The following is a 20,762-nucleotide window of genomic DNA, read 5'->3' on the forward strand; positions in this document are numbered from 1 at the left end:
ATTTGTTCAGGGAGCCTGATCATGGGCTAGCTATTTGAGCACAGTGGAGAGGAGAGCGAAAGCGAGGGGGGTGGTGGCGGGGGGTGGGGGTGGGGTTGATTCCAGCGACCAGCTGGGCTTGGGAGCCCAGGAGTACAGGGAGAAGTGGAGAGACTGGCAGGGGTAGGGGCTGTCATAAGCATTGAAGCATAAGCTGGATGTACCCGAAGGCACCTTGGAGAGCATCCGGTCTGACCCCTGGTGCTACAGATGGGTAAACTGAGGTCCAGAGAGGTCACATAACATACCTAGAGTCATATACCAGGAGAGAAGCAGGGGAGGGACTAAAATCCCAGTATCAGTGGTTCTTCCTGAAAGATTCACTGAGAGCTGGCCCACTCAAGGATAGAAAGAAAGGGACTTCCCTGGTGGGCCAATGGTGAAGACTCCATGCAGGGAACTAGACCCTGCACACCTCAACTAAAAGATCCCGCCTGCCACAACTAAGACCTGGCGCAGCCTTAAAAAAAGGAAGGAAGGAAGGAAGGAAGGAAAAAAGAAAAGTTAAAGCATGTAGCTTAGGCTCCCCTTTCCCTTCACCAGCCAGGCACACACATCAGTGGGCTCTCCAGAGGGTCAGAGACAGAGAGAGAAATGCCCTCTTGCTGGCCGGGGTCCAAGTACTTTCCCGTCATGCTCAGAACCCATCCCATAGTCTACATCTGGGGCCAGAGGAGAGCCTCCTCCTTGTGGAAGGAGCCAGGGGGGACCGCAGTGGCCAGGCAGCCTCAGGGTAGCCAGCCCTCTGCCATCACTCCCGGAGGCAGGGCTGGAAGCGCCTGGCCCCTCTCCACCCTCCCTCCATGGAAGGCGCCAGGGAGGGGGGAGCCTTTCAAAGAGCACAGAGGCCCAGCAGGTCTCTGCAGGCTGCTCCCACTCAGGGGGCCCCAGGCCCTTGCAAAGCACCATCCCCCCACCTCGCAAAAGATCTGGTGGATTTTGTTCTCTGCCTTAAACAACAGCAACAGAAACAAAGTATTCCTTTCTCTAATGTCAGTTGCGTGAAACAGACAGCAAGGAGGGAAGCTGGAAAACCAGCTCAGCAACTTTCCACAGGTCCTTAGCTCCCCTTGGGCCTCAGTTTCCCCATTTGTATTGACCCTTAAGTGTCCCCGAGCTTCACTACCCTGTGAGTTGGAATAACCACTTCATAGGAACGCCCAAAGGCTGCTACCTCCAAGCCCCAAACTCTACTCCCTGCAGTGCTCAGCCCTCACATCTTTTTGAGAGCCCCCAAGAAGACGTCTGGCCTGCCCTCTTGGGCTATGTGCTAGGTTTAATAATGGCCCCCGAAAGATGTCCACATCCTAATCTCAAGGACCTGGGAATATGTTACTTTTCATGGCAAAAAATGTGCAGATGTGATTACACGAAGGATCGTAAAATGAGGAGATTCTCTTGGATAATCTGGGTGAGCCCAGTGCAATCAGAAGGGTCCTTATGAGAGGAAGGCAGAAGGGCCAGAGTCCCTGAAGATGATGCAATGACAGAAGCAGAGGAGAGGAGGCAGAGGTCAGAGGGATCCAAGGAAGGGGCCATGACCCAAGGCATGCAGGCCACCTCCAGATGTCGGAAAAGGCAGGCAAGTGGCTTCTCCCCCAGAGCCTCCAGGAGGAACGCAGTCCTGCCAGCACCTTGGTTTTAGGGCTTCTGATCTCCAGAATTGTAAGAGAATAAATTTGTGTTAAGCTATTAAATTTGTGGTCGTTTGTTACGGCCGCAATAGGAAACGAATGCTGCAGTAACCAACCGCCACGGACAGATGGCCACTCACATTCACCCCTGGCCGCCCTGCCTGTCCTCTGCCCCTCCTGCTGGGCCACTGCTGCTTCCTTGCGACCCCGAGACGGCCGCCTCTGCTGGCCGCAGTCTTCACGGGCTTCCCTGAGAGACCCCCGGCTTGTTCACCCCCGTGGTAAATGTTGGCAATCTCCAAGGAACGGCCCTCGTTCGCTCCTCTCCTGGGTCCTGAGTGTCTCACACGCGCACATGCTCTCTGCCCTGAGCGCAGACCCAGCACAGGCTACAGCGGCTGCCACATCATACACGGGACCACCCTCACCGCCGCCACCCAGGCCAGTTTCTAAGAGGGGCTCCCTGTACGGAAGGCCCTTCCCCTCTTGATGAATTCTTTTCAGGGAGCCCCCGCGTTCTACCCAGCCCATCATTTCCAGGGTGGCCAGTCATTCTCAGTCTGAATGAGTCCAGCTATGTATGTGGTTCAAGATTTATGTGTTTCTTCCAAGGCTTCTCAGCCCCCACATAACTCACCTGACCTACACAGACACGTGGTGGGGGACAGAGGGTGTGAAAGTGCCATGAGCCAGCCTGGGCCCGGCGTGAAGGGCATGGTGTCCCCTGCCCACGTGGCTTGTAAGCTGGGGGCATCTGTGAGGTGGGCTCAGGGTTGTTTACGAGACCGCTACACCTTCCTGCTCGTGATCTGGCCGGGTCCCCTGATACCGGTGTCCCCTACCCCCTGCCCGTCCCCAGGCCTGTCCCCTCCTTCCTCATCACTGGTGGCATTTGTAAGCCCCCTTCCCATGGCTCAGTTCCAAAGTTTCTGGAGAAACCACTGATGGGGGCCAGTTATCTTGGGAATATCTTCCTTTGAAAGTGGACTTAACTTCCACTTAAGTATGCAAGAGACACACGTTCTCTGAAGAGAAAAAGTTAGGAAAAAAAATAGAAAGAAAGAAGGTAAAGAAGGGAAGGAAAGGAAGAGAAATGAAGGGAGAGGAAGGAAGAAAGGAAAGAGAGAGGGAGGGAGGGAGAAAGGAAGGAGGAAAGAGAGGAGGAGAGAAAGAAAGAGGCAGGAAACAACCTAAGTGTCCATTGATGGACAAATGGATAAAGAACTTGTGTGTTTATACACAATGGAATATTATTCAGCCACAAAAAAAGAAGGAAATCCTGCCATTTGTGACAACATGGATGGATGTTGAGGGCATTATCCTAAATGAAATGTCAGATAGAGTAAAACAAATATTCTCTGATTTCACTTAGATTTGGAATCCAAATGACCAACCAAACAGAAACCCACACTCACAGAAAAAAGATCAGATTTGTGGTTACCACAGGTGAGGGGTGGGGGAATTGGATGAAATTAGTCGAAAGGTACAAACTTCAGTTCTAAGTACTGGGGAGGTAATGTACAGCATACAGATGACTACAGTTAACATTGCTATATGGTATCTTTGAAAGTTAAGGGAGTAAATCCTAAGAGCTCTCATCACAAGGGAAAAAAAATTGTTCTCTTCTTCTTTTTACAAAATCTGTATGAGATGATGGCTTTTAACCAAAATTATTGTGATTATGTGGTAATGATTACTGTGGTAATCATTTCATTATATATGCCAATCAAGTCATTATGTTGTACCCCTAAGCTTATATATTGCTGGATGTCAATTATATCTCAATAAAACTGGGGAAAAAATAGAGCAATGTATAAATATTCAGCCTGTTTGGATAAATGGGGGGGGGGGGGAAGCAAATAAAGATGATCTCTAATCCTATTATATAGACATAATAATCCAATCACCCACAGCTGAAGTTCCGTGTATATCTGATACAGATATCAGATCACTTATCATTAGTGGAATATTGTTTGTTTGTTTTAACACAACCACAATCATACAAGCTACTCCAACACAGGCTTTTTCTCACCCAGCAAATGTGTGATGAACCGCTTTCTGTCTCAACAGATCTACATCTGCATCACTTTTTCACTGTTATAGGGCATTTGCCTCTGTGAATGTGCTGTATTTCCATTAAGTCTAGTGTTGAACAATTATGTTGTTTCTAGTTTTAAAAAAATTTAAACAATGTTGCCTTGTAAACACTTCTTGGCCCACTTACTCAGCTATTTTGGGAGGATAAGTTCCTGGAGGTGAAATTGCTGGGTCAGAGGGTGAGCACATATTCAAGGCTTTTGGTGCATTTTTGTGCCTCATTCTTAATTCCAGACCCATTTCTTTCATGCTCTGGATTTGTCACCCACTTTAGCGTTAGCTCAAGGACGAATAAATTTAGGTAGAGACTCTGCTATCTGTAATTCTGCAGGCTACCTCTTTCCATTAATATGTATGGTTGAAAACAAAATGACTCTTGTTTCCATTTTTAAAGCGCTGTGTATGTTCTCACCCTGATTTTCCAGTGTGCCTGGCTCTTCCGGGTAGTACTGGGAATTGGGTTAAATGCCGTTTTTTCCCCTTCTTAAGGGAGAAGTTCCTAGGTGAAGCCAAAAAGTGTCATTTCCCTGAACTTCGGTTTACCTGTAAAATGGAGATATTAACAGCACTTTGCAGGATCTTCCTGTGAGCAAAAGGAACCCAGCTCGGTGTCTGACACATGGGGAAATCTCAGTACTTTTGCGTTTTCCCACCCTCAGGGACAGGTGGTGTGCGATGGGGTCTCCTGGCTCACGTGTTGGCACTGAACTTGGTTCCTCCTGGGCCCTGATCTCAGCGATGCCTACCCACATTCCCAGCCACCCAAGGCTACTCGTCTCCCTCAAGAACCACCCCCCGATCTGCCCCACCTTAAAAGGCCCTTTAGCTCTCAGAAGCACAACCAAACAAGAGAACAGAACATTAGAGAAAATTACTTGTCTAAAACAGACAAATAATTTTCATTTCAGTCTTACTTCTGTGTTCTACTTTATCTCTCTCCTTGCTGTCCCTATTTCTACATAAGCCAGACATGAAGGCAATATTATTTTTATAAATTCTTGAGATGGATTATGTAATAATCTAGACTGGAGGCTTAAAAAGAAAGGCAACCGCTTGGTAAACAGTCTTTGCAATTGTTTAAAGAGCCAAAGCTCAGGTCACTCCTTGCCTCCTGACACTCAGGAGCTGACTGGCCTCATTCTTGGGTTTCCCCAAGAGAGTCCCAGATGAGCGTGTTCAGAGCTGCAGGGCTCAACAACTTCCCGGATGATCAGAATCCCCTGGGATGCTTATAAAGATGCAGATTCCTGGGCCCAGGCCAGACCTGGCTCAGACTCACCTGGAGAGAGACCTGTATATTTACAAATGCACACTCTACATTTAACAAGTGGCCTCGGGTAATTCTTAACATCAGGAAAATATGACCGGCATTGTTACAGATGGAGAAAACTTCAGTACTTTTCAACCTTGCCTGCGAATTACAGCCTCCTGGGGACTTTTAAAAGCCCAATGCTTAGTTAAATCAGAACCTTGATCACTTTGAACCATGCGCAGGGGCCATCGGGAAGACCTATGACTACATTTGGGGCAAGAGCCCAGGGTTCTGGCCCTGGCTTTGCCACTAGCTCTTTGAGTAGCATCTCTAGTCCCCAGTTTCCACACATGCAAAATGAAGGACATGGACTAGCCCACTGGGAAAATGCTTTCTGTCATGTGTGTCAGTCTGATTGATTGGAGGCGGCTGCCTGGGTTGCAATATTGAGAAGGATTCCAGGGTAGAGACTGGGCTAAATAGGAAGGAGTGCCTTAATCGATTAGTGATGTCTGCCATGGATACAGATTAGAGGGTGTTGGCTTGTGTGTCAAGGGTTTGCTATCTCTGGACTAGATTATCTTTAAGGTTTCCTCTGAACCTCAGTGATATAATAATAATGATAATGGCACCAGATTTATTGTGATGAATAATTGAGATAATCTATGCAAATAACATCTTGCAACCTGTAAAGTGCTGTACAGATGTTATTATAATAATAGTGTATTATTTTACTTCTGGGATGTTATTTCTTTGAAACTTTTTTTTTAATAAATTTACTTATTTATTTATTTCATTGGCTGTGTAGGATCTTTTTTGCTGTGCGTGGGCTTTCTATTAGTTGTGGCGAGTGGGGGCTACTCTTCGTTGTGGTGTGTGGGCTCCTCATTGCCATGGCTTCTCTTGTTGCGGAGCATGGGCTCCAGGCGCGTGGGCTTCAGTAGTTGCAGCACGTGGGCTCAATAGTTGTGGCTCACAGGCTCTAAAGCACAGGCTCAATAGTTGTGGCGCACGGGCTTAGTTGCTCTGCAGCATGTGGGATCTTCCTGGACCAGGGATCGAACCCATGTCCCCTGCATTGGCAAGTGGATTCCTAACCACTGAGCCACCTAGGAAGCCCTCTTTGACACTTTTTAAGGCAGAGGCATGAGCAGTAAGTGGCCTGCCTGTGTGGAGGTGAGATGTCTGGGTCAAAATGCACTATTGGATTGGGAATCACATTGGATGTAGGAATAGATAATTGAAATCATTAGGGGTTTCAAAGCTAGAACTCTTTTTTTTTTCCCCCCAATGTAACTGAAGTATGAAATGGTAGAGGGAAGGCAATAAATGGGGTTCTGGATTCCGGAGAACATCTCTGGCCCAACAAGAGCCTATTGGACATACAGACTCTCTACTCTCATGCAGGATTATAATATAATTAATACTCTCACCCCATCTGTCCATCCATCCATCCATTCATCCACCTATCCACCCATCCACCCAACTCTTCACTCATCCCTCTACTCATCCACCTGTGCATCCATCCAATTATCTACCTGTTTATTAAGCATTTACCACACACTAGGCATATCCTAGGTTCTGGGATACAGATGGGGCTGCTATACTGTACAACTCCAGGGAGCAGTGTGTATGTAGATATTCACATAGGTATCACATAGACAGATATTTGCATAGATCCACTGGACACAGCAGTGAACAAGACAGGCAAGGTCTGATGGCACGGATCTTTCGTTCTAGAAAGGGGACAGACAATAAACAAGCAAACAAAATGAACAAACAAGATCATTTCACGTAGTGATAAGTTCTAAAGAAACCAGAACAGTGACGTGACAGATGGTGACAGGAGGGGGACAGGGTGGGTGCCTAATTTGGATAGGGTGGTCAGGAAAGGTGATATTTAAATAAAGGCCTGAGTGATAAGAACCAGATTACCACGTAAAGTTTTAAGTCGAGAGCATATCAGGCAGAGGGAATAGCATGTGCAAAGTTCCTGAGGCGGGAACAATTCTAGGAATCAAAAGAATGCCAATGTGGCTAGAGCTTGCTGTTGTAAAGGGGAGAGTGGTAAGAGATGAATGTATTTTGGGCTTAAGCAGCCGGGTGAATGGTTTATGCATTTCCTAAGATGGAGAAGACTGAGGGAAAAACAGATGGCAGAAGTGAATCAAGAGATCTATTTTGGCCATGTTACCCTTGAGGTGCATATTAGACATTCAAATGGAGATGTTGTGTAGGCAATTGGATTTAGTAGTTTAGAACTCAGATGTCAGGGTAGACATATGAATTTGGGAGTTGTGGTAGACACGGGGATTGCTTGTCCAATATGCATACCCTTTTTCATGATAACTACCCTAATTTACGTTTTGGTATCCATGTGTCCCATATGTTTGGACAAATAACTAACTCTGCCTCTGCACTACGGGTGGGACACGAAGCTCAAGCCTAAGCAACAAAACATCCTGTCCTCTGGCCATGTAACCACTCTGGAGTGGGCACTGGGCCCTATTTGAGGCAATGAAATGAAAGCAGACAAGTGTTAGGGTTTTCTGGCTCTTTCAAGAACACTCTAGAAGGGCTTCCCTGGTGAGGCAGTGGTAGAGAATCCACCTGCCAATGCAGGGAACGTAGGTTCGATCCCTGGTCCGGGAAGATCCCACATGCCAAGGAGCCACTAAGCCCGTGAGCCGACCTTGTTGGTCGTTTGGCCTGAGGCTACCCAGCATTGGAGCTTACAGGCTCTTTGGTGGGGCTAATGGCGGACTCTGGGAGGGCTCGCGCCAATAAGCACTTCCCAGAACCCCTGCCACCAGTGCCCCTGTCTCCTTGGTGAGCCACAGTTGCCCACCACCTCTTCAGGCAACCCTCCAACACCAGCAGTGGTGATTGTGAGACAAGAAAAAATTCTGAGAGAGTCCTACAACTTTGAGTTGATGCTGACAGGTATCTCAATGTAAACTTTGTCATTTAAATATTTTTTTCCAGATAAATTGAAATTTTGAGGTGAGGAGGTCTGCTTGGATTCTTGGTCAAGGTCAAGACTGCAAATGACCATTTGCTGGCCCACTGTTCTGGACACTGAGAGGAAGAGTTTCCCATGCTTACACAGACAGTGGGTATCACCACCATGGGGATAAATGTGCATTGCTCAAGTGTACCATTGGAAGACATGGCTTCAGTGTACCCTTCTTCACAACTGCATGTCCTTGTCTGCAGGAGAAGAAGACTTATACTGTACATGCAAGGTGATCTTTGTAAAGCATAGCAGACCTGACTTGAAGGGCAGGCTTTAAAGAAGTATTGTTCTGGGAATTTACTTCATGTAATTCCTGTCAAAACTACATGAAAAAGAACACACTTTTTGTCACTTATACAAACTTATTCTAACAGTAAAAGCAAGTGCATTCAGAATTGTTTATACTGATAAAAAGAGAGTTCCCAAAATAGAATTTTTATGCCTCAAGATATGCTTTTTGAGGAGGGGAAAAAGATTGTACCAGAGGCAGTGGAGTGACAAATGATGAAGCTGGCTTGTCTAATGAACTCACACATACCTCGCTACAGTACGAGTGGGGTTGACTACACGGTGGGTTACAAGACCTGTCAGCATCAGGCTGGCGCACCAAGCAGCCCCCTGCAGAACAGAAAATCATATTTTGACAAGTAGCATCTCTTGCAATGATAAAATTACACCATTGTTGTAGACTTGTCTTTGAATCCCAAATCACCTTGGGAACCCCGCAGACTTTTCTGAGGGCACTGACTGAAATATTTGGTTAACCTTGACCACTTTATTTAGGAACTTGAGGCCTTTCTTATTCAGAGGAGACAGCACAGTACCTGGCACACAGCAGGTGTTCAACAAGCACCTGTTGAATGGATGATTTTATAGTTGCTACTTGGAAAACACTAATTGTGTGCAAACTATTTGTCATAGTTCCTGAGACCAAGTCCAGCATTAAAAAGCAGATTTAATTTTCTTTTGAAGTTAAAATTCTTTCTTGGTTATTCAAGTAAATAATTTTCATGTTAAGATGTCCCTTTAAAAAAAAAAAAAAAAGCCCGTGAGCCACAACTACTGAGCCTATGTGCTGCAACTACTGAAGCCCAAGCACCTAGAGCCCGTGCTCCGCAACAAAAGAAGCCACAGCAATGAGGAGCCCGCGCACTGCAATGAAGAGTAGCGCCTGCTCGCAGCAACTAGAGAAAGCCCATGCACAGCAATGAAGACCCAACGCAGCCAATAAATAAATAAATAAATTTATTCAAAAAAAAAAAAACCCCAAAACACTACACTAGAAGAAAACTCCTCTCTCTCCCTGAACATGAATAATCTGGAAGTCACTGGCAGCCATTCTGCAACTAAGGTGGGGGCACGTTGCAGGATGACAGTAAGATTGACACAATGGAAAGGAGAGCAGAAGACATGAGGCACAAAAAGGTACACGTTCGGACATTTAGCTTCTGAAGGCTACCCTGCCTCAGAGTTTTGTGGGACAAGAGATCTACCCAATGATCCAAACCAGGCTGGGCTGAGATCTCTGTTACTTGCAAGCGAACCCAACCCACTGGCTAATAGTCATGGCACTAGATGCCATCTCCTTGGAAGAGAGTGTAGCTGAACCAGGAGAGGAGTGGAGTTGGAGGAAGGCTAGTGAAAGTTTTCCCGAGAAAGGGGACTGTGATCCCTGAATGCAGCCATTCTGCAACTTTCCCTGTGTATGGTCTGGATCTTCTACAGGAGAGGGAGGCAATGCACTGGAAAAAATGCAGCGCCAGAGTGGCTAGATTTGAACAACCTCTGCCATTTACCAGCTGTGTTATTTCTGGTGACTCATTTAACCTCTCTGAGCCTCAGTTGCATTCCCTGTGAGAAAGAGGTAATAATGCCCACATCAAAGGGTTGTGTGACTAGAAACTGGTGACGCAAAATTGAATGAGCAGGCTTCACAAGCTCACATGTTGGCTCTGAATATCACATTTAAATACACACACTACTATATATAAGACAAATAAACCAACAAGGCCCACAGTATAGCACAGGGAACTCAATATTCTGTGATAACCTATATGAGAAAAGAATCTAAAAAAGAATGAATAGGGCTTCCCTGGTGGCACAGTGGTTAAGAATCCGCCTGCCAATGCAGGGGACACTGGTTCCATCCCTGGGCCGGGAAGATCCCACATGCCGCGGAGCAACTAAGCCTGTGCGCCACAACTACTGAGCCCACATGTCACAACTACCGAAGCCCACATGCCTAGAGCCCGTGCTCCACAACAAGAGAAGCCACCACAATGAGGAAACTTCACATTGCAATGAAGAGTAGCCCCTGCTTTCCACAACTAGAGAAAGCCCGTGTGCAGCAACGAAGACCCAACACAGACTAAATAGTCTATCTTAAAAAAAAAGAATGAATATATGAATACGTATAATTGATCCACTGTGCTGTACACCTGAAATTAACACAACATTGTAAATCAACTATACCCCAATTAAAAAAATCATGTTGAGGAAAACATAAAAGGGTTGTGTGAAGGTTACTGATGTGAAGAATGTGCTGGGTTCTGCGTGTGAAGCTTTCTGTACCTCCCTTTTGCCTTCTCCTTGGTGGCATAAGCTGCTTTCTCTCAATATATTCTGAGGGACGGTGAGTCATTTTATTATCAAATTAAAATTTTTAAGTGCTCCCTTAAATGACTCTGTCTCCAGAGAAGCGGTTGATCTCCAGGCACATTTGTTCCTCCTTTTCATGCATCTATCACATTTGAGCATGAAAATAGATGTTCTAATTAGGAGAGAAGGAAGCATGAGCTCCAGTCTGGTGGCCGCTCAGTGATGACTCACGTGGGACAGGGAGGGAAAAGCTGCTTCTGACAGGGGTCACCCTAGTGGGACGACACCACATCCTGAGAGGCCCCCGAGGTATTGCTCCAAAGGGGGGAAACACACAGAGCTTTTCTGGAATTGGAATGTAACTGCTGGAGACTGAGCCAGTCACAGGAGGCCAGGATGCTGCTTATGGAGGGGTTGATCTCCCTAAGCCCTCTCCCCAAAGGGTAGAGAGTGAAGTCTTCCCAGATTGTTGCCATACATCTCATCCATGGGGGAAACATTTCTTGCCTGGGTCCAAGTTCCAGCTCTGCTACTTAATAGCTCCATGACCAGGGCAGGTTATTTAATGCCCCTCTACTTCTGTTCTTTCATCTATAAAACATAACATTGGGAGAGTAATGTTTGTTCTGGGTGTGCTCCTATATTCCTGGCAGGAATGCAAAACGATATATCTACTACAGGAGGGATTTTGGCAGTATCTAGTAACATCACATATGCATTTACCCTTTGACCCAGCAATACCACTTCTAGGAATCTGTCCCAAAACCACAATGAAAAATACAAAAGATACATGCACAAAGCTGTTTGTTGTACCATGATTTGTGGCAGTAAAAGGCTGGAAACAACCCAAACGCCCATCATCTGAGGACTAGTTGAATAAACTATGGTCCAAGCATGCAATGGAGTTCCAGGCAGTTGCTAAAATGGTGAGAACTATTTAGATATACTGCTTTGGGGTGATCTCCCAGATATAATGTTAAGTGAAAAAGGTAAGGTGGAGAACACATGCAAAACTGCTCAACATCATTAATTCTTAGAGAAATGCAAATCAAAACTACAACGAGGGGCTTCCTAGGTGGCGCAGTGGTTGAGAATCCGCCTGCCAATTCAGGGGACATGGGTTCTATCCCTGCTCCAGGAAGATCCCACATGCCGCGGAGCAACTAAGCCCGTGCGCCACAACTATTGAGCCCACGTGCTGCAACTACTGAAGCCCACGTGCCTAGAGCCCATGCTCCGCAACAAGAGAAGCCACGGCAATTAGGAGCCCGCGCACCACAACAAAGAGCAGCCTCCGTTCACCGCAACTAAAAAGAAAGCCCACACACAGCAACAAAGACCCAACACAGCCAATAAAAAAAACAAAACAAAACAACAAAAAAAACTACAATGAGGTACCACCTCACACCAGTCAGAATGGCCATCATCAAAAAGTCCACCAATAACAAATGCTGGAGAGGTGTAGAGAAAAGGGAACCCTCCTACACTGTTGGTGGGAATGTAAATTGGTGCAGCCACTATGGAAAACAGTATGGAGGTTCCTTTAAAAACTAAAATGGAGTTATCATATGGTCCAGCAATCCCACTCCTAGGCATACAACCAGAAAAGATGAAAATTCTAATTTGAAAATATACGTGCACCCCAGTGTTCACAGAAGCACTGTTTACAATAGCCAAGACATGGAAGCCACCTAAATGTCCACTGACAGATGAATGGATAAAGAAGATGTGGTATGTATATATATACACACACACACATATACACACATACGTATATACAATGGACTATTAGCCATAAAATGAATGAAATAATGCCATCTGCAGCAACATGGATGGACCGAGAGATTATCATACTAAGTGAAGTCAGTGAATGACAGATACCTTATGATATCACTTATATGTGGAATCTAGAAAAGTGATACAAATGAACCTATTTACAAAACAGAAATAGACTCACAGACAGAAAACAAATGTATGGTTACCAAAGGGGAAAGGAAGGTGGGAAGGGAGGGATAAATTAGGAGTTTGCAGTTGACAGATACACACTACTATATATAAAATAGATCAACAACAAGGACCTACTGTATAGCACAGGAGATTATATACAATATCTTATAATAACCTATAGTGGAAAAGAATCTGAAAAATTATATATAACTGAATCACTTTGTTGTATACTTGAAACTAACACAACATTGTAAACCAACTATACTTTAATAAAAAATGTTTAAAAAGTTAAAAAAAGGGCTTCCTAGGTGGCGCAGTGGTTAAGAATCCGCCTGACAATGCAGAGGTCACGGGTTTGATCCCAGCTCCAGGAAGATCCCACATGCCGCGGAGCAACTAAGCCCGTGTGCCAAAAAAAAAAAAAAAAAAAAAAGTCTGTTTGGACTTCCTAGGTGGCGCAGTGGTAAAGAATCCGCCTGCCAATGCAGGGGACACGGGTTCGAGCCCTGCCCTGGGAAGATTCCACATGCCACGGAGCAACTAAGCCCGTGTGCCTAAAAAAAAAAAAAAAAGTTAAAAAAAAAAGGGAGGGGGAATTATACTTTGGAAACACACACACAAACAGACTGAGTTAATGGTATGTAAAGTGTGATTTGGATATAGGAGTCAGGAACACTCAGTGCTTTTGCCTGTTTCATATGGGCTGCTTCTAACAAGCTACTAACAGACAAGATATTTGGAATAAAGGCTTCCCTTCCTTTCTCTCAAAAAAAAAAAAAGGAAAGGTGGAGAAAAGCGTGTTTAGTATACAGCCATTTATTCAAGAAAGGAGGGAGAGAGCACACATACACGTGCAAACCCACACAGAGTATTTTTAATTGGGACAATAACCCCAAAACATTTTTGGACCGTTACCTATAAAGAGAGGTGGAAGGGGAAAGAGAGTCTAGATTTCTCTGAAAGTGCTTCGTAATACCATTCCCTCTACTTTTGTAAATGTTTGAAATCTTCCATAATACAATATATATTTTAAAAGTGCTTGTTCCTTTGACCTCACACTAACCTATGGACCCTAGAGCATGGCAAAGAGCTACCACCAACCTAAAGCCTTACCCCAGACTCCTATGTAAGGGGCAGGAGCCTCGTCTTGGTTAAGTGACTGAATGTTTGGCATCTTTGTTCCACAGCTTAGTCCACCCTAACTAATACACAATCCCACCATTTATCTTCTAGGGTTTGGCTTAGCCTTTCCTTCCTGGCTTGAAATGTTTGGATTCACCTCACAGAGGACCAGTCCTGTTATTACAATATGTTCTCCAGGAGATGGAAGCTATGAGTCTGGACCCAGCCTCCTCCTTGGCTCCAGCCCCAGGCCCACAAAGGAGTTGGAGGTATATTGGCAACTCTACATTTTTTCTGTTCACTTGTTCTGTAAGCTAGGGACCCTTTGGCAGTGTGGTTTTCATTCCTCATCTTTAAAATATAGAGTTCTTATGTTTAAATCTTACAGTGACACCAACTTTTTAAGCAGATAGACGCAAGCTCTGGTTAAAATAGAGAAGAATTCAGAACTCTAAGGTCTCAGCTCCCTCTGCAGCACAGCCTACCAATTGTCCACATCATCATCCTTTCCCCTCTTCCTCCTTTGTTAATAGAAACCCTATTTTTAGCTGGGCATACTGCTGCCTGGAAAAAAAAAAAAAAGACTTTTCAAAGTCACCTTTTCAGCTACGTACAATCATGTGACTACATCCTGGCCAGTCAGAAATAAACGGAAATGTAAGTGACTTCTGGTCTTATTAAAATGAACGGGGAATTTCCTCCCCCTTCCCCTACCTCCATTCCAATACCTGAGATAAAGATGCAATGGCTGGAGCTCTAGCAGCCATCTTGGATTATGAGGACAAGGACCACATCCTAGGAATGGTCAGAGCAGAGAAGTGGAGGGAAACTACATCCCTGATAATCTGTGACATCATCACACCCAGAAGTAGCTCTAAGCTAGCTACTTCTGAACTTTGTAAAAGAAGTAAAAATGTGAAAGAACTTGTCTTGAGTCATTATTATTTTGTGATTTTAAAAAATAGTTTAATCTTAATCCTAATCAATGTCTATACACACGCGCACACACACACACACACACACACACACACACACACACACACACACACACATATCTCTAAAGTACCTCTGCAGGGCCCCAGAGTACTGTGGAACACCATTCTGGCCACAGGAAAACAAGCTGGTCATTGTGAAGTACACTGGCTCTTAAAGCTTCTGCCTAGAACGAATACACGTCAATTCAGCTTACACATTATTGACAAAAGCAAGCCACGTGGCCATATCTGATGGCAATGGGGTGGAGATATATAGTCTACTGAGAGAGGGGCAGGAAAGATTTGGAAATAATAAAAATCCACCTTAACAGATGAAAAAATCAAGGCCTAGAGAAGTAATGTGGCTCACCTGAGGTGGTACAGGCCAATAGGAGGCAGAGCTAGAACCCAGATGGAGTTGATTCCAACTCTAATGATCGTCCTTTCTACTTTACTGTCTCTCAAAAGGAACATGTAATTTGGGAACTTACAATGGCCCCTAAGGAAGCAGTGCTTGGCAAAGTCAGGCTCACACTCCAGGTCCCTGTATCCATGACTTACCCCTTTCCTGAATTCTTCTTGGGGGAGCAGTTATAACTTGGCTTCTTATCCTATCTCTCTCCTCTTCTTCCCCACTTTTGGGGTCCAAAGTATCAAGATTTATGATTACAGAAGAGAGTAGGAAGTGCAACCCTGCCCTAACTTTAGAAGGATCACAAAACATGTGGAGGAATGTGTGAAACAGCTTCTACATACAAGCATGGATATTCCCAGGGGCAAAGAAAAGACAGCCATTTAAAGAATCCAATATGTCCATCTTGGGAAACTTTCAATGAACCCAGATATTTTGAGGATACCAGCAAAAGTTGGGAGGACAGGCATATTCCCAAGTGATATGCAGGAAAGAATTGTAGAGATTCTATGTCTATTTTTCTCCTGTTGTGTGAGCTGTTCCTACTCCTTGATCTTCCAAGCCACTAATTTGATTAAAATGAGAAAAAAAAAAAAAAAGGAAAGAAAAAGAAGAGAAAATAAATAGCAAAAAGTGAAATGAAAAGGCATAAAATAAGATTGGTAGGAATAAAGTCAAGAATATCAGTTATGATACAAAGAAACAAAGACAGCCAAAATAAATTTATAAAACATACATACGAGTACACTTGAAGTAAAATGGTAAAAGGGGTAGAAAATAAAGGGATAAGAGAAAAATAAAGTAGAAGTGGCAATATTAATGCAAATTGAAGTGCAATTTAAGATCAAAAACATTAAATTGGTCAAAGAGGAACTTAAGTAATGATAAGAAAAATATTATTTACAAAGAAGAGTGGTAAACATAAATATTAATATTTGTGTACTAAACAAAATGGCAGATAAACATATAAGACAAAAATTCCTAATAGTACTGAGAAAACTTGATAAAAAATTTACATATGGTTGAAGATTTTTTTAACATCCCTTTAAGAACCTGACAAGTCAAAAAGTTAACATACAGACATATACACAGTACTATATTTAAAGTAGATAATCAACAAGGATCTACTGTACAGCACAGGGAGCTGTGCTTAATATTCTGTAATAAACTAAATGGGAAAAGAATTTGAAAAATAATAGATATATGTAGATGTATAACTGAATCACTTTTCTGTACACCTGAAACCGACACATTGTAAATGAACTGCAGTCCAAAATAAAATAAAAATTAAAAAAATAAAACTTAAAATAGTTAACATACAAGCAAGGACATATAGAATATGGATATTATAATTGACATGCTTGGTTTAATAGATACGCTATACTTTTGTAGTCTACTATACATTCCTTTTTTATATTTGTGAAAGTACCAAAATTAATTCTGAACAAAAACAGAATGAGAAGGCCTGACATCAATACTCCCAAAATTAATTTATAAATTTAATGCAGTTCCAAAGATACCTCCAACAATTTTTGTAGAGGGAAGGAGAAAGTGATTTTAAAGTAAATATAAAGAATAAATGTTTCAGAATAGTGCCAATCAAATAATGAAGATGAAGAGTAGTGAGGAGAGACGTGCCTTACCATATATTCAAAAGTACTGTAATCAAAACAGTTCAGCCTAGGGATAGACCAATAGGTCACTGGAAGAGAATAGAGCATAGAAACAAATCCAAATACATGGGAACTTAATGTATGTCAAAGGTGGTGTTTCAATTTGGTGGGGAAAGGATGGTTTATTTAATAAATGATGCTAGCACAACTGGCTACCCATCTGGAAGAAATAAAAAAAAGACTACTTCTCACTATATTAAGAAAAATTAAATTCCAGTTGGATTAAAATTTTAATTGAAAATATACTTTTTAAATTAGCAGAAAATTTAAACACTGCAAAATTTTAACAAGATAGGAAATCTGAATGTTGTAAAGAAAAGGACACATTGTATTTGACTATGCAAAATTAAATTTTGTATGTGTTTGGGACTTCCTTGGTGGTCCAGGGGTTAAGATTCTGCATTCCTAATACAGGGGGCCTGGGTTCGACCCCTGGTCAAGGAACTAGATCCTGCATGCCACAACTAAGAGCCCATATGCCACAACTAAATATCCAGCATGTCACAACTAAAGATCCCACATGTGGCAACAAAGATCCCACGTGCCACAACTAAGACCCAGTGCAGCCAAATAAGTAAATATTAATAAAAATACATAAATTTTCCATATGTTTAAAAAATCATAAACAAAGTCAATGATAACACTCTAGGGAAACTATTTTTAATACATGTGACAAATAAAGGATTAAATCCACAATATTTCAAGAGCTCCAAAAATTTATTAAGAAAAATACTCTGACAGAAATAGATGGATGTAAATAGGCAATTCCTAGAAGACGAGCTCAAATGGCTAATAAATATATTTCTTAAATGATGTTCATGCTCTCCAGAAGTCAAGGAAATGGAAATGAAGAAAACAGAGAGAGGTACCATAAGATTGGCAAAACAGAAAAACAGACCCCCCAAATGATAATGTTCAATCTTGGTAAGGATGAGGGGAATTGGGCACTCTTATACATCTGCTGGTGGGAATGTCAATTGCTAGAGCCTTTTTGGAAGGTGATCTAGCAATATCTAGTAAAATTAAAAAAAAAAAAAACCCAACACATTCCACATACCACACTTTTGCATATATGCTCTCTCTCAAAGGATACCTGAGAAACTTGCAACAGTGGTCAGTCATCTATGGAGAAGGAAACCATGTTCTGGAAAACAGGGATGGGTGGGCAATTTTTATATCATGACAGCCTTTTGTACATTTTGAACTTTATGTTGATATATACTTTTTATTCAGCAAATAAACAAAATCTTCTTTTGTAATATTTTTGATTGGAGAGCTTTCTTCTTTTTTTTAATATAGGTGTTTATAGCTATAAGTTTCCCTCTAAGAACTACTTTCACTGCATTCTATAAATGTTGGCATGCTGTGTTTTCATTTTCTTTCATCTTAAAGTATTTTCTAATTTCTCTTGAGATTTCTTCTTTGACTCGTTGGTTATTTAGGACTGTTCATTTCCACATATTTGTGAAGTTCCCAATTTTTCTTCTGTTACTAAGTTCTAATTTCATTCCCTCATGGTGAGACAGCATACTTTGCATGATTTCAAGACTTCTAAATTTATTGAGACTTGTTTTGTGGCTTAACGTATGATCTATCCTGGAGAATATTTCATGTGCACTTGAGAAGACAGTGTATTCAGCTGTTGTTGGGTGGATTGTTCTACAGATACCTGTTAGATCTGCTTGGTTTACAGCGTTGTTCAAGTCTTCTGTTTCCTTGTTGATGTTGCATCTAGTTGTTCTATCATTATTGAAAGCTGGAAATTGAAGTCTCTAAATATTGTTGAATTTTGAATTTCTTTCTTCAATTCTGCCAGTTTTTTGCTTCATGTATTTTGGAGCTCTACTGTTAGGTGCACATATGTTTATGCACATATTGTTGTATTTCTTGTTGGTTTGACCCTTTTATTATTAGAAAACACACCTATTTGTATCTAATAACAATTTTTGTCTTAAAGCTGATTTTTTCTGATATTAGTATAGCCACTTCATTTCTTTTTTGTTACTGTTTTCCATTCTCTTTTTTCATCCTTTTTCTTACAACCTTTTTTGTGTCTTTGAATAAAAATATGCTTCTTGTAGACAGCATACAGTTGGATAATGGGTTTTTTTCCACTCTACCATCTCTGCCTTTTGACTAGAGTATTTAATGCATTGATATTTCATTTAATTATTGGTAGGGTAAGATTATAACTACCATTTTGCTATTTGGCTTTTTTTAAATGTACCTTATATCTTTTTTATTAATCTATTTTTCTGTTACTGCTTTCCTGTTAAATGTATATTTTCTACCCTTTAATTCCCTTCTCATTTCTTTTACTATATTTTTTGAGTTATTTTCTCAAAGGTGGTTACTCTGGGGATTATAATTAATATCTTAATTTATAACAATCTTGTTTAAATTAATACCAACTTAATTTTAATAGTGCATAAAAACTTTTCTCCTATATAGATCCATTTCCTCCCCCATTTTTGTGCTCTTATTGTCATACAAATTGACATCTTTATACATTGTATGCCCATCACCACAGATTTATAATTATTGTTCTATGCCACCTTTAAATCAAATGGGAGGGGAAAGAGTTACAAACAAGAATACGTTGATACTGTCTTTTATATTTACCTATGTAGTTACTTATACAAGTATTCTTTGTTTCTTTATGTGGATCTGAGTTACTGTACACTCTCCTGTCATTTCAGCCTGAAGGACTCCTTTTGGTATTTCTTGTAGAGCAGGTCTACTAATGATGAGTTCTTAGTTGCTCTTTATCTAGGAATGTCTTTATTTCTCTTTTATAGGTTAGTTTTGCTGGATATAGAATTCTCAGTTGACTGGCTTTTTATTTCAGCATTTTGACTATGTCATTCCACTCCTGGTTTCAACTGTTTTGGATGAGAAATTGACTATCAGTCTTACTAAAGCTTCCTTGTATGTAATAAGTAATTTCTCTTTTGCTGCTTTCAAGGTTCCTTGTCTTTCAACAGATTAATTATGATTATCTTGATGTGAATCTCTAGTTTATCCTATTTGCAATTCATTGAGCTTCTTGGATGCACAGATTAATGCTTTTCATCAAGTTTAGGAAGTTTTTATCAATTATTTCTTCAAATATTCTTTTCCCTGTATTCTCTTTAAGGGATTTCCACAAGTCTCTAAGGTTCTGTTCATTTTTCTTTATTCTTTTTTTCTTTCTGTCCCTCACACTAGATAATCTCAATCAACATATCTTCAAATTCACTAATTCTTCCTTATGCCTGCTCAAATCTGCTGTTGAGCCCCTCTAGTGATTTTTTAGTTTCAGTTACTGTAAATTTTAACTCCAGAATTTCTATTTGATACACACACACACACACACACATACGTGATCTTCTTATTGGAAATATCTATTTGGCAAGACATTGTTTTCATGTTTGCCCTTAGTTCTTTAGAAATGGTTTCCTTCTGCTCTTGAACATATTTGAAATAGCTGATTAAAAGTCTTTTCTAGTAAGTACAATGTCTGGGCTTCTTCAGGTGTTGTTTCTATTGGCTATTTTTCTTCTGTGTATGGGTCACACTTTGTTTGTCTCATAATATTTTAAAATATTTATTTATTTTGGCTGCTCCAGGTCTTAGTTGTGGCACACAGGATCTTCATTTGCAGCATGGGGATCTTTAGTTGCAGCATGCAAACTTCTTAGTTGTGCATGCATATGGGATCTAGTTCCCTGACCAGGGATTGAACCTGGGCCCCCTGCATTGGAAATGCAGAGTCTTACCCACTGGACCACCAGGAAAGTCCCTCTCATAATTTTTTGTTGAAAATGGACATTTTAAATAACATAATGTGGCAAATTAGAAACCAGATTCTTTTCCCCAGGGTTTGTTGCTATTTGTTTAATGACTTTTATTTTTTATATATAAACTTATTTATTTATTTATTTATTGGCTGTGTTTTGTCTTTGTTGCTGTGCACGGGCTTTCTCTAGTTGTGGGTGAGTGGGAGCTACTCTTTGTTG

General features: G+C 41.9%; 1 non-coding gene across 1 annotated transcript; it reads right to left on the bottom strand.

The window, feature by feature from the left end:
* Positions 1-20,467: 20,467 nt before the first annotated feature.
* On the bottom strand, positions 20,468-20,540 carry TRNAG-UCC (transfer RNA glycine (anticodon UCC)). Its single transcript has one exon. It is a non-coding gene; the product is annotated as a tRNA-Gly (tRNA).
* Positions 20,541-20,762: the final 222 nt, after the last annotated feature.

The sequence above is a fragment of the Hippopotamus amphibius genome, chromosome 17 (genome assembly GCF_030028045.1).
Source record: "Hippopotamus amphibius kiboko isolate mHipAmp2 chromosome 17, mHipAmp2.hap2, whole genome shotgun sequence".
NCBI classification, from domain to species: Eukaryota; Metazoa; Chordata; class Mammalia; order Artiodactyla; family Hippopotamidae; genus Hippopotamus; species Hippopotamus amphibius.